The sequence below is a fragment of the Perca flavescens genome, chromosome 23, assembly GCF_004354835.1.
Source record: "Perca flavescens isolate YP-PL-M2 chromosome 23, PFLA_1.0, whole genome shotgun sequence".
Classification (NCBI taxonomy): Eukaryota; Metazoa; Chordata; class Actinopteri; order Perciformes; family Percidae; genus Perca; species Perca flavescens.
Genome location: NC_041353.1, coordinates 24,758,418 through 24,773,076, shown reverse-complemented (window position 1 = coordinate 24,773,076; position 14,659 = coordinate 24,758,418).

Here is a 14,659-nt window from a genome sequence, read left to right as displayed (position 1 = left end):
AAATCATTTGGACATCAATGAGACCCATGAGACCATGGACATGCTTTGGCAAATATCTGTCAAACAAACTAAAATCAAAACCATGATATGGCTTTCCCTTATCAAATCGCAAAAGACAAACAAACAGGGATATAATTAGTATAAATAAGATATAAAATCAATATAAATGTGATTTTTGGAGGTTAAAAAAGTAACTAAGTAACTACATTTTAAATGAGCTACTTTTACTATTTTACTTGTACTTGAGTAAACAACAAAGTAACAGTACTTTTACTTAAGTAGACATTTTTTTTTACTCTTTTCACTTCTGCTGATTTATTTAAATCTAAAAATTGCATAGACCTAGCCCTAGTCTGCATATCGCTTTTAATATGCAAATATTAAAAGCATTTCACTAATGAAACACACAAGTTGACTTTTATTATGAAGTGCAGGAGATTCATCAAAAATGAGTCTACACAACAAGACAACCATCATAGTCTAATAATAATAATAATAATAATAATGTGCGGAGGTGGTGTGCTCAGCAGGGACTTGTCAGGGACTTCTGTCCTGACGGCCAACTTGAAGTTGAAATCGCTGAAGGTATTGCTGAGGCAAGTTTTTCTTTTTTTATCAATCGCCGTTTACCGCTTTTGTTAAACATACAAATGAATGCTACTCTTAAAGTAAATAATAAGCTGACCACCACAGCTAGGCCGATATGCAGACTAGGGCTAGGTCTATGCAATTTTTAGATTTAAATAAATCAGCAGAAGTGAAAAGAGTAAAAAAAATGTTCTACTTAAGTAAAAGTACTGTTACTTTGTTGTTTACTCAAGTACAAGTAAAATAGTAAAAGTAGCTCATTTAAAATGTAGTTACTTAGTTACATTTATATTGATTTTATATCTTATTTATACTAATTATATCCCTGTTTGTTTGTCTTTTGCGATTTGATAAGGGAAAGCCATATCATGGTTTCGATTTTAGTTTGTTTGACAGATATTTGCCAAAGCAATGGCGCAAAACAACGTTAGACCTTTTATGTGAAAATGAGAAATTTTGAAAATGTTTTCGCTTCATTATTATTATTATTATTATTAGACTATGATGGTTGTCTTGTTGTGTAGACTCATTTTTGATGAATGAGAGCTGAGCAGTCAGCGCTAATCTCCTGTGACCACTTCATAATAAAAGTCAACTTGTGTTTCGCCACAAGTCCCTGCTGACCACACCACCTCCGCACACTCCTCTCAGAAAACCCCATATCGTTCCAAACTGTGAACCCAACGCAGCTGCTATATCCCCACAAGACATCATATTCTTTTGGTTTTCTAATATAAAACTAGCATATTCGTCTAAAAACATTTTTACGTCCGTATCATTCTAACTGTCCATGGTCTCATGGGTCTCATTGATGTCCAAATGATTTCCGGGTATGCAGCCTCTTACTACCTACGATCACTTCCGGGTCACGAAAAAAATGAATGAGGAATAAAATTTATATACACAATTTAATTTCTGAGTTCCATCTACAAACACATCAAAGAAAATCGGATAACGAGATAGTTTTTCGTTTTCCGTTTTTTAATATCAAAACAAAAAACGAATAATGGGTTGTTTTCCGTTTTTTGTTTTCCTATTTACTAATGGTAATTGGGAAACTGAAAATCCGTTGGCCGCCAAGTACACGGACCTACAAGCAGCGTGGAAAGTTGGCATTTCATTGTTTTTATGAAAATATGTTGCTAACTTTCGGATACATAAGTGCTTTGAATGCAATCTTGGTACATTATGGAAACTTATTCTCTGCAGCAACATCTAGCAGCTGATAAGCAAGCATTTATTTCTTTAACAAAAATGGTCCGATTTATGTATTATTAACATGGCTTCTCATAATGGCAACATGTATCTTGTCTTGCCAAAATGGTGCAGAATGATTATGAGTTAATTAGCCTCCCTCCAGGTTATTGATTTTCCTCCCGCAGAAGTCATTAACTCCAAACAGGCCGCCTGAATGGCCTGGTTGCAGTTTGCTTCATAATACTTCACGGTATGCCCCCGTTGCTGGAGTTTCAGCCACGTGTTATTAAAGTTACTATATGTCACTTTTAAATCTTTCTGAAACTGCGTAAAAATCGGATGATCATAAATGACGTGTAACAGCAAACAAGACTTTTTTTATATGGTTTTTATTAATGCCTGCCCTGGTCAGAATGTTTCCGCAAATGATTTACGGCAGGTAGACGGCGCTACAGAGCACACATTCTGACGGGTCACAGATTTCGGTGTATTGTAACCAGCCAGGTAAAAGGCAGCAGTAGATTTCTTTATAAAGACCTAATTGTATTTTAAATTTATTTTAGAAGTTATCTGCTGTTGTTATGGCTGATACTGGGGCAGGATCATCACAGGAAAGAAGGCAATTAAACCAAGAACAACTAAAAGCTAAAAGGGAAAGTAAAGGGGAAAACCTGAGTTACACTTTTACTTTTGGAGATAATTATGAGATCCTAAATTATTCAAAACCGTCCCTGAATTGGCCTTCGGGTATGTTTCTATCTATCTATCTATCTATCTATCTATCTATCTATCTATCTATCTATCTATCTATCTATCTATCTATCTATCTATCTATCTGTTTCATTCATAAAATAACTTCAGATTGCGCAATGTGGTTGTAGTCAGTAGCCAACATTAAATTACACTTCCCCCTTCCATTTAGCGCCCGGTTTTTATTTCTTTCAGTCTGTTTGTGTTGGCCTACTATTTTCTGGTCCCTTGTAACCTGTACTTGTGTAAAGCGTCTTTGGGTTTCATGAAATGCGCTATATTCCATCTATCCATCTTCGTCTGCTTATCTGGTGTCGCGGTGGGAGCAGCTCCAGCAGGGGACCCCAAAACTTCTCTTTCCCGAGCCACATTAACCAGCTCCAACTGGGGGATCCCGAGGCGTTCCCAGGCCAGGTTGGAGATATAATCCGTCCACCTAGTCCTGGGTCTTCCCCGAGGCCTTCTCCCAGCTATATGAATCTAACTTATTATTACGTTGGTTGCTACAACAATCTCTTAATGCTTTGGCTCGTGACCCAGCGACAGTGATCCCTGGTTTAGCTCGCGATACATCCGAAGTAGGCTAAGTTACCGTATGAAGACTTGAAATGCAACGATGCATCTGTAACTTATTCTCTTATTGTAAATACATGATTTTCTGTCTAAGCAAAACGTTCATCGCAACTATATGACCTACCGGTAACGCTAACAGTAATAAAGCACTGTATAGGAAAGATCTTTAGGACAGCAGGTGTGGTAAAAACACTACCTTTGTTTCCAAAGTGCCCGCTAGAATCAACAGAACTGAAAGTTACATATAGCCACTTTAATCACAGGCATTGCATATATGATTTAATTTATTGCTTCGAAGGGAGGAGGTTTGTATGTAATTATTGCAAGAACAAGCTGATGGGATTTTGAATGTCTGTCACTTTCACTCAATAAAAGGAAGCAAACACTTGCACACACATAGATAATGTCACTTGAAAAGCGTAGCAATTAAGACTTTTTTGACAAGTATTCATGAGGCAATTGTAATCGCCTCTCTTATCCAATGTCAATATCCTAGTGGAGCTATGTTTTACAGGTTAACCCAGCGGTGCCATGAAACATGTTGATGCAAAGTTGAGCATTGGTTTGCTGCACTGTAGGCCCAGCTGAAAACAGACTACAGACTGGCCCCAGTGGAATGATGCTTATTGGGTTAAATGGGCAGCTGGATGTAGTCAGGGTTAACCTGGGTACCTAGGGACTTTGAGCGCCTTCTAAATAATTGGTGAAATGAGACTGATGATGAGTATGTGATGTTTTTCCTGACACTTGGGAATGTCTAACAAGCCCCTGCCCCCACCCCCTGCTGTGGCACAAGGACCCCCCCTCCCCGTTAGACCCCATGGTGGTCCCAGCTGCTGACACACCTACCCAACATCAAAGAAATAGCGGCGACAAAGACGTGAAAGAAAATTACTCTCCATGCCATGTATACATCATTCAAAAGTAGAAACTGGATATACATACCATTGAGATGTTACATAAGGGCTGCACAAGTAATCGAATATTAATCATTAATAATTAATTCATGATTTTGCGATATTGACATATAAAATTAATGCTCCGCTTATAGAAAACTCTGCTGCATATCATATCAAGCGCTTCTTAAACTAACAGCATGACTCAGGAAGAACTCAACCAGCCAGTGCAGTTCCAGCAGTGGCATTATGCACAGCCGTTACCTTTACACACATCAGAGTGCTCAGTTATAACTCCACTCAGTTATTTCTCAGTTATTGGCTGAGATGGACAGGTTAGCGCTGCAGTGTTTTAGTCTTTACACTCACTGTATAAATGACCCTAGCGGCTAGTGGTTAGCTAGCGGCTTAAAGAACACCACTGTTAATTTTTTCAGTTAAACATTCATGTAATTAACACAGCAGCTAATATTGGTAGTAAAGTAAAAACTAAATGTATGTTTCAGTGACACGCGGGACAAGAACAGGACATGAACCCTGGTCTACTGGGTAAAAGTCCTGTGTTGTTTCCATCCACTCCCCCAACCTGCCTTCCTATGTGGAATTTTGGTCTTTCATACTACTCTCTACCCTTGAGGATTGAGCATCGAGGGGGGTTCATCGAGGAGGGATCACCAAGGAGCTATAGACCCTTTGCAAACACGTGACCACGACCACGTGACGACGCCATGACGGACGGCAGAATCACCGCAAACACAAGCTAAACAGTGTAGTAGACGAGCGGAAAGTTTCATTAGTTTCAATCAGTTTAAAAGAAATAACACTAAATAAACTGTAATAATAATACTATCTTCTTCTTTATGGCTTCTTCTATTGAACATCAAGTTGTCGTGCCGGTATCGGTCGAGGTAGGGCATCTGGTAGGTGCTCACAAAGAGCTGTATTTGGAGAAGTTGGAGATCCCAGGATTGGATACCGACCCTTACCTTCTTCCTCCCTCCGTTTTCACGGCCCTCATTAAATCCCAGAGTCTGCCTGACTTCAGTCCACACGATCTGTACCACTATGTGGTAAACGGGGTATCCCCATACACTGGTGCTGATCTCAAAGCTTTGAAAGACATCGAGGATTATGGCGTTTCATAACAACGAGCCAGTTAGCTGCCCTCTGAGCCAAGCCAACTACAGCTTTGGCTCACCCGACAGATCAAACGGTAAATGTGAATAACTTCTACTAACATTTCCCTTCATATTAAAGGCAACCTCTGAGCAAGCTAGTGTATTTCAACAGCTGACTTTGAGTTTAAATGACACAAGTTATCTTGGAAGCTAACGTTAGCTAGCAATCACCTGTTGAGCTCCATGCAAAGTCGGCATCCAGCAGCAAACACAAACTCCCAAAAGAGCCACATAAAGTGAAACTGAAGGTATGTTGTGCACCATTCAAATACGAAGACAAACAAAGTCGATGTGGTCTGTTGTTGTTATCACTTTAAGATAATTAAATTTAACTAACCTAACTAAATAGAAGTGGTTTAGGCAGGCTGACGTGCTAGCATTACGTGGCTAATAGTTAGCTAGCTCTACATTAAGAGTGATTTAATATGGGCCAGTTTGTGATACATTAAATATCGAAGGAAACCTTAGAAACGTGTTGTTAACACAATGACTCAAACCAGATATAACACAAAGCCTACAGAAGCCCACCGCACAACAACAAATAACCATTTTATTATATGAGCGAACACGTACGCGCTTGACTTGCTGTCCGTCCACAGTAAAAGCATAGCTCTTCCGCCGTCCGTCATGGCGTTCATAATTCGCGTGAGTAGAGCGTGTCGTCACGTGCAAAGGGTCTATAGCCGAGGATACACGAGAGCAGCCTTCCTGGAAGCTTAAAGAAGTTACTAAATCCGCCCAAACAGCTGACGTGTTTATGTGACGCTTCAGAGGAAAGGATGTCTCATTGCTCTAAAACACATTTGCTCGTTGCCTCTCTCCTCAGATGATTTCCTCGCGTCTCAGCCGTGTCAATTTATGCCGCGTTCTATTAAGCTCGGAACTCGGAAACCGGAGCTGGGAATGACGTCATACCCGAGTTGAATGCGTTCTATTTAAAAGTCGGATTTTCATTGTTTACGCCAAACAAACGCATTACGCCGTTTTTTGTGCATGCAAACAGCGTAACAACATTCCCACAGATAGAAGTTGGACATGCCTGTGTGAACGACTGATTTAGTGACACAAATAAGACAGAAGTGCTTATAACTTTATGTTACTGCATCTTTCACAACTGTTGATACAGGGGGCAGCCATGTTGCACTTTAAACTCGGGGTACTGCGAGGTTGTACGAGTTCCGAGCTCGTAAATCTGAGGTCAGGGGCCGTGATTCTGACTTTGACCTCGTAAAAACCGAGTTCCGAGGCAAATAGAACGCGGCATTAAGTGCTATGGGACGTACCCATAGTCTCGGGAAGGAACTTGTTTTGGTGGAACGTGTGTAAGTTCAAAAGTTGTTCTAGTCGTGCAACAGAAAACTCAGATTGGACAGATAGTCTAGCTAGCTGTCTGGATTTACCCTGCAGAGATCTGAGGGGCAGTTAACCATAGTCCTCACAAATCCACCAGAGGTTAGAACGCCAACACAAAGAAAGAGGAAGGTAACAGACATCCGGCCGTAAAGAAGGACATCCGGTTGAATTTACGCCGGCAACGGAGCAATCCCGGAAGTGGAATGTCGTGGATACAGACTATGTGGTCATTTTAACAGAGAAGTTTGACTGATTAGTGAAATGTATTTTTGTACAGTTCTTTATTGAAGTGATAGCTAAATGAAGAGCTATGTATTAATCCTCCTCAGACACTCCCTGTGGTTGATGCCATGCTCAAGCAGGAAGTGAATGATGACACTGAGTGCTGGGCAGTTTGTCTCCCGCACTAATCATCACCACTGTGTCACATGTGTCCTAGCAGCCCAGTCTTCCACCTGAGAAGACCAGAGGATGAAATATGGCGGTGCAGTCTATCCACAGCCCCAACTTGCCTGCCACTGAGGTGGGTTGCCTGACAAGCATAAATTATGTTAATAGAATTTAATAAAAAACACTTTATTCCAAAGGTTTCAGTACTTTGAAATGTCAAGATGATCTAGTATGTTACCTGGAGAGAATTCTGAAGCTTAAGTTAGAACACTAAAATATTAAAACAAGAAATTGTGATCCCTCATGAGGAATGACAAAGCGTGATGAAAAATGGAAAATGCACAAGTGTGTCTCCCAGGTGGAGTTTTCTCCATTTATTAATTGATCTGAGCGCTGAATCTAGTCCTCTATTGTGGCTCTGTATAATGAGGAAGATATTTAACAGATTTAGGAATATTTTAATGAAAGAATGGCCTTTTTTTTGTCAATTCCTCTCTGTAATTTACAATCACACTGTTATCTAAAAACAGCCAAATTATAATTAAGTAAGAAATTGGATTTTTGTGTTTAGTTTGGTGATTAGTAATGACGGTCTATTGAAGAGTGGAATTATCAGAAAATGATTCTTATGAATACAAAAAAACACAGTTTTGTGTGCCACCTCCCCAGCCCTGTCCAACACACACACACACACACACACACACACACACACACACACACACACACACACACACACAATGGAAAAGTAATGGTGGTGAGACTGTAAATTATCCACTGCTGGTTGTTAATTGAACATGTCCATTGTTACCATGACAGACTGCCTATTGATTGGCTATTGGTGCTCCCACCACTTCCCTTGGCCTGAGGATACGACCTGATGCAGAGACATGTTGTGAGCAGAGAAAGGAGGGGAAACAGGCTGAAATAATAAAAAAGAGGGCGCTGAAAAAGGCTGGGAATGAGAGAAAGGAAAACCTTGGAAATTGAATGAAAAAGAGAATCAGAAGGTGGGGGAGTAACGTTGGGTGCTTGGCCACTGTGTTCAATTACAGCATGTGGGAGGTTAAATCAATAACATTTAAATTGCTCATGGTAATCACCTGCAATGCACCTCCAATCAGTAGGATCAGCATAAGCAATGTGCTGACCCCAGCCTGCTCAGCCAGCGACTGAAATACATGAAGAGGAGTCAGCTTAAGGGTCAGCCTGGATTGTGTGTGTGTGTGTGTGTGTGTGTGTGTGTGTGTGTGTGTGTGTGTGTGTGTGTGTGTGTGTGTGTGTGTGGGCTAGCCTAGTCTCATGACATCTTTTCTAAATTAGTAAGATGTCTTAAAATGCAAATGCTGCTCTGTGCAGTAAAAGTGAGAGAAATCCGTTTCCCCACAAGGAAGTAATGAAGAGGACCTGCTGGAAACAGGCTGTCTTGGCTTGTTAAAACGTGGCGATGGAAAGTAAAGGTTTTGAGGTCAGAGAGGCTGAGATGTGTTTTTATTTTCAAAAGGTCATTCGAACCTAACCCTAACCAAACTCAGCCTGCCCTGAAAGGGTTTCACCAAATGACATTTAACCACAATACGTTACATTCCAACTGCATACATTTCACATATCGGGGAGCGGTCTGTGAGATCTCACCCTGCTGTTTTCCAGTATTTTGAGTACAGCCCTTGCAAAACAGTATCTGATATGTAGATTTATAACAGTCATTTTACTTTCATTTATGTGCACCAATCAATACATTTTGTCTGTAACACATATCATTTACTTTATTATGTTTTCCAACCAAGAGGTACTGAAAGCCTCAGGCTGCTACTAATGAACTAGTTTGTATGATGTGTCACAGTTCTATCCTGCGGCCGGTGGCCTTCACACTTTCTGTTTATTTAAGTATATTTTAGACCATGTGACAGTATTTGTTTCTAGGCTGGGGTTTCCTGTTTCATTAATTGTGTGAGTTTGTGTGTATACTTCATGTGTCTCTTTAGCCCTGCCCTGTATGTCTTCCCTCGCCAGCCTGTCTTTTTGTTATCAGTCTTTGTTGTCCTGTTGCCACTCTTGTGATCCTGGGTTTTGTTCAGTTTCCTGTTTTATTTTGTAGTGTCTCTGTTTCTCCTGGGTCTTGTTTTACTTCCTGCCTTGTGTTTACCCACCTCTGATTGTCTGTCTGCCCCACCCTGATGTTTTCCAACTGTTCATCAGCCCTCATGTCACCTGTCCCTCGTTCCTACCCTCCTTACCTTGTGTATTTAGTTCTGTGTGATTGTTGGGTAGTGTCAGATCATCATCATCATTCACGGTGTCTTGCTAAGTGTTGTAGCTTGTAGTCGTCATTGTTGTTGTTGTTGTCCTCAGTTATTATTCCACTAACTTCGTTAAATTCTTAGTAAACTCCTTACTAGTTGGTTTGCTGCCTTCGCGAGACAGGCAGGCGTTATTTTTAAAACACACAGAAAGTAATAGACAATGCCACCAAAATTATTTGGTAAAAAGGCTCACATGAACAAAAAACATTGGCCAAGTGCACAATCCATCATCACGGTGTGTGTGAGACACCCCTGCTATAGTACACCCATACAGAATGCAACATAACAGTATAGGGGCCTGCCTAACTTATAATACGCTATGTCACTGAACCATCAACACAGCACAGGCACACACAGCTCCTACATATTACAAGTTGACTTGTTACTTACTTACCATTGACTTTACTTGTGTTACAGCTGTGTGCTGGATGAACGTTGTGCAGCATATGTTGGGTGGGAATGGAAATTTGGCCCTGACTATATGCTGGTGCACATGGGTGTTCTGGCCCGGACGCACCAACGGATTCGCTGCCTATGCTTGAATCGGTTCACTATTTATGGTTGGATATTGTGTTATATGCCAGGGTGTGTATTTGCATATGTAGTGCTGAGTCGTAGCCTTGCCCATGTTGTACCTGTCTTGTACTGTAGGCGATAGCACAGCAAAAACAGCTGGTAGAAGCTTGGGTAACAGCAAGCTTACTGTAGGTCGTTAATGCTGAAAATATTCAGGAGGATAGCATGCTGTATCTCATTCTACGGCACCATGTCTTCCAATGTTGAGAAGAAAGAGAGTAAAGAATCTCAAAATGTCCACCTGGTGTTACCCAATTGATTCATAATTCTCTCTGCCAGCCGTGAGTTGGATTCTGCCTAACTATTCATTAATATTTCAGGACCTTGGGTGCCGTTGTACGATATAAATATCTGGCCCACCTCAGCACCGGTGTGGAGTGCGACTTTGAAGTTATGCCTAATGAAGCGGCTGTATAGTTAACCAGCTGAACAATGAGGCTCAGGGCAGATCATAGGCATGTGGATGACAGCTAATGAAACGCAGACACAAAGCAAAGCCAACAGACGCACACAGAGGGAACATCTTCAACTGGAGGCACTACTGTATCTAATCAGGCTGTCATACATGAATATCCTCCGTACAGAGACATGCATACACATACTGTGTGTACCCATAGTAACCCTGTCTCTAACAAAATATGTAATGCACTGCAGGGAGAAGGTTGTGGTGGATGGTGGAGTGTAAACCACACCGTCATTAGCTTTAGGCTACTGAAATCAAACTGAAATGCAGTGTTAACTTTCATAAGAGCACACTCTTTCCTTTACCTTAAGCACATGCTTTAAATGCCCTAAACAGAACCTTAACAACCTCAGGCTTTAGTTGCCCAGAGTGGATATTGTAGGAAAACTAAGAAAACACTTTGGCAGTGAACATTTAGCAGATATGCATAGTATATACATTTTTGTGTTGCCATTTCTAATTAGTTGTAGCCAGAGGTGTCAAAAGTATTCACATTCATTACTCAAGTAGAAGTATAGATACTAGGGTTTGAAAAGACTTTTGTAGAAGTTGAAGTATCAACTCAAGCTTTATACTTAAGTAAAAGTGTAAAAGTACTGCTTTCAAAACTACTTAAAGTATAAAAGTAAAAGTAATGTAAGGCAGAGATCTTCAACAGGGGGTCCTCAGAGTCATTGCAGGGGGGCCTCCAAATTATTCCATAATTCCAACATATTATTAGCAAATATAAATTCCCACTGATGATAGGCTTACTGGCCTATAGGTAGGGTAGTCACTAAGATATCAGCCCACAGATACAGTTAATCCTAGATTTACTGTGCCACATATGTAACATTAAAATATGATTTATAAAATCATGCCAACAATTAATATTTTAATAGCTTATGAAAAAAGGGTACATAAGAAGGCTTTAGGTTACCCTAACAGTTATTGTAGGCCCAGTTTAATATGCAACTTAATTTCATACAATATGTAGGCTAGTTGGGGGTCCCTGCTACATCTCACTTTAAGTTAAGGGGTCCTTGGTTTAAAAAAACGTTGAAGACCCCTGATGTAAGGGGGAAAAATGCCATTAAGGACAAAAACGTAACCCCAAAAAGTGGGGACAAAACCATATGACTATAATAATGTTATATTAAAATCGTACCTGCAAACTTAGGGCTGAAAAAGGTGACACATCTCTTCTGTGTTTTTCAGACACCGGCAGCTACAGTCTGGTGTTACAATCCTCTCCAGTGAAAAACAGACACACTTTTACACCGTTTAGCTCTCAGCATTTTAACCGTGTTTACTCCAGATGCTAGCTAACTGTAGGCTAACGTTAGCTGCTGCCAAGTGTAGTGTTAAGTAGCGTCCCGTGCGGCGATGTTTCAGTTCCCTCTAACGTCCGTTTTCGGAGCATCAGAGAGAAGCGCAGGCATCTAAGTGGCACCTAAATAAGGCACCGAAATACGTGTTGCTATTCGGTCCGGTAGATAACGGTCGTTTAAGCACTGGTGCCATATTAGCACCGGTTCTGTGCAGGTTTGATGGATCGCGTACAAACCAATAGGGTGTCGGAATAGCTATGTTTATACTTCTCATCCAACCACAATCACATTCACTCTCTCCGGATGGAGCGATTTGGATAGGGTTGAACGATGAACAAGCTGAACTGAAATATGAGTAACGAGGCTATTTTTTAAATGTAAGGAGTAGAAAGTACAGATAATTGCGTGAAAATGTAAGGAGTAGAAGTAAAAAGTATGCTGTAAAATAATTACTCCAGTAAAGTATAGATACCCAACATTTCTACTTAAGTAAGGTAACGAAGTATTTGTACTTCGTTACTTGACACCTCTGGTTGTAGCCTGTATTAACATTATTAGAATACAGGGTTGATCCATACAGATAGCAAGCTTGCCTCCTAAATGACTCGTGGATGAATGATGTTCAAGAGCAACATAGAGAAAGGGTGTGGAGGCCAGGCGGTGGATGAGTAGAAGAGCCCTGATATACTCCAGAACAGAGGTGGAGGTGGGCAGCAGCATGACAGTGGAGTGGATTTGTGGACCCCCCCTGTGCAGACAGTCACGCAACTCTTGTGGAAATAAGCAGCTGATTCAAATAAATGTAACATGAACTCTTGTGGTATTTCATGGTTCACGTCCTGTCTGCTACAAGTCTGCGTTGACACATTTGCTATTTACCCAAACTTGTTTCCTTCATCTAAATCAAGTGCTTTAGTTGTCTCACCTCAGCCAAACCTGAGGGGTATTGCACAAAACCAGGATAAGGGATTAAGTGGGGATATTCAGGTTATCCTGGATGAATTTAGCTTTGACTTGGTTGCACAAAAGCAGGTTGAATTAAGCCCAGCCAAGTAACCATGGCGATTTATTCTTTGCAGCTAGCCTGGTCCAGAGCAGGCTAACAGGCAGGCTAAGATTAATCCTGGAGTCTGATGTGTTAAATCAGCTGACGCTCTGATCCAAAATAAACGTGTTTAACAGTTATTGCGTTGTCTTCTGAATGTGTTCTGCTTCATTTTAATTAACATGCATTACTTGTCACTATTGCTGTCACGAGTTTGATTTAAATCCTACTACTGCAGTTGTTGAGATGGTAAGGGTAAAAAGTGGGACGAGGAAATGGGCTTTTCCTCCGCTGCTGTCACCGTGAAATGTGCCCCGTGCAACGCGGGGAAGCGGGGGGAGGCAGGGGGGAGGCGGGGAGAGGCGGGGGGATCCTCCCACACCGTGCAGCGGACTCTAAAAGTGGACTTTTAGCATCAATAACGACGACAATGGCACCTGACCAAACGTCGTTTTTTTTACCAAATGGGAGTGAGAATGTGGTGGAATGCCTCAAAGCTTCTTAATAATTTTATTTTGGGGCTGTCGTTGTCATAAAAAACAAATGAAAAAAAAACATGAATAATAACAGGCTACATTGTTTTACAGATAGCCTATGCTTACAGTGTGTATTGAAGTCACTTCTTTTTCAAGTTTTTGTCCAGTCAAGCTTGTTCTGTATGAACATTAATTGTAGAAAGATATTTAGAATTAGACATAGCTTATGGAGATCTGTGCATATGGTTGTAAAACATATTGTCGCATTATGAATAAGCTTTGAAATTAAGCCTAGTCCTTATAAATTTCCCAGGAACAAGAATTATTTTTTATTTATTTATATAGTGCTTTACAGGCTACTCAAAGACACTTTACATTAAAACCAGCACATTTAGCACATAAAAACAGATACAGCAATAAAACCAACACATAAAACAATCATATTAAAGCAATTAAAACGTGGAGTGACTAATAGGCCTAGATTTTTTTTATAAATCCATACGTATTCAGTCGGTCCGCTATTGTCTGTCGGGCTTTTTTTCCATTTGATAACAGCCGTATTTCCCTTTTTGGATATTATATGTTTCAACTCCTCGTAAATTTCCATTAGAAGCTGCTGCTCAGCGGGTGAAACATATGCTGCACACGTCTTTTCCATTTCTGCATCAGTAAATCTGTGATCGATACCGTGGTCTATTTAAGAAATCCGTGAACGTGCACTTATCCCAGCTATGTACACCTGGCTTGACATAGCTTCACCTACTTATCCTGGCTCGGCAAACGATTAAGCCGCGATGAGTGGATCACACTAAGTCAAGCTGCGCTTTTTCATTTATCCTGGATTTCTTTATTCTACTTTTGTGCAATAGGCCCCTGAATCATACTTCAGTATGTGGACAGAATATCCAACTGAAACGTGTAACAGCAAACCTTCTGCAGATCCATTCAATATTAATATGCTGACCTTTTTAGAAAAAAAAAACACAATACAGGCAGAATGCCTAAAACATATTGTGCTAATGCAAAACAGTTGCATTTGTGCATAGTGTAATTGATGTGAGATGTTGCAGACAGAGTCCAGCCTACTGTGCATGCAGCCAGGCGTGCTGGGTGTGTCTGTGCCTGTTAGTTATACAAGGTGGAGCTGTGAAATGCTTGGCTTGTCTGAGGAATGAGAGACCCTGGAGGGCCAAGGGTCCCCAACAAATGAGCTCCCATAAAACTATTGTACTTATACATGGACAGGACCCAATGCAGACGAGCAACCGCCCAAAGCAGCCTTCATGGTAATTTCCCTCTATTATTTACAGTGCCCACCCATGGGTTTCACTGCTCCGTGTAGGAGCCAGTCACCTTCATGTGAAGCGTGGGCAATTCATCATATCAGCAGCTGACACATCCAAACAAGTCGGTACACTCTACTTCCTAAGAGCAAACACAAGCAGGAATCTGCTGATGACAATTATTCTGTATACAAATGTTAGTAAATTTGGTTAAAGCTGTTGTTGTTCCTTGCGTTCAGTCTTTGCGTAATTATCTTTGAGTGTTTGTGCTCAGTTGGAAA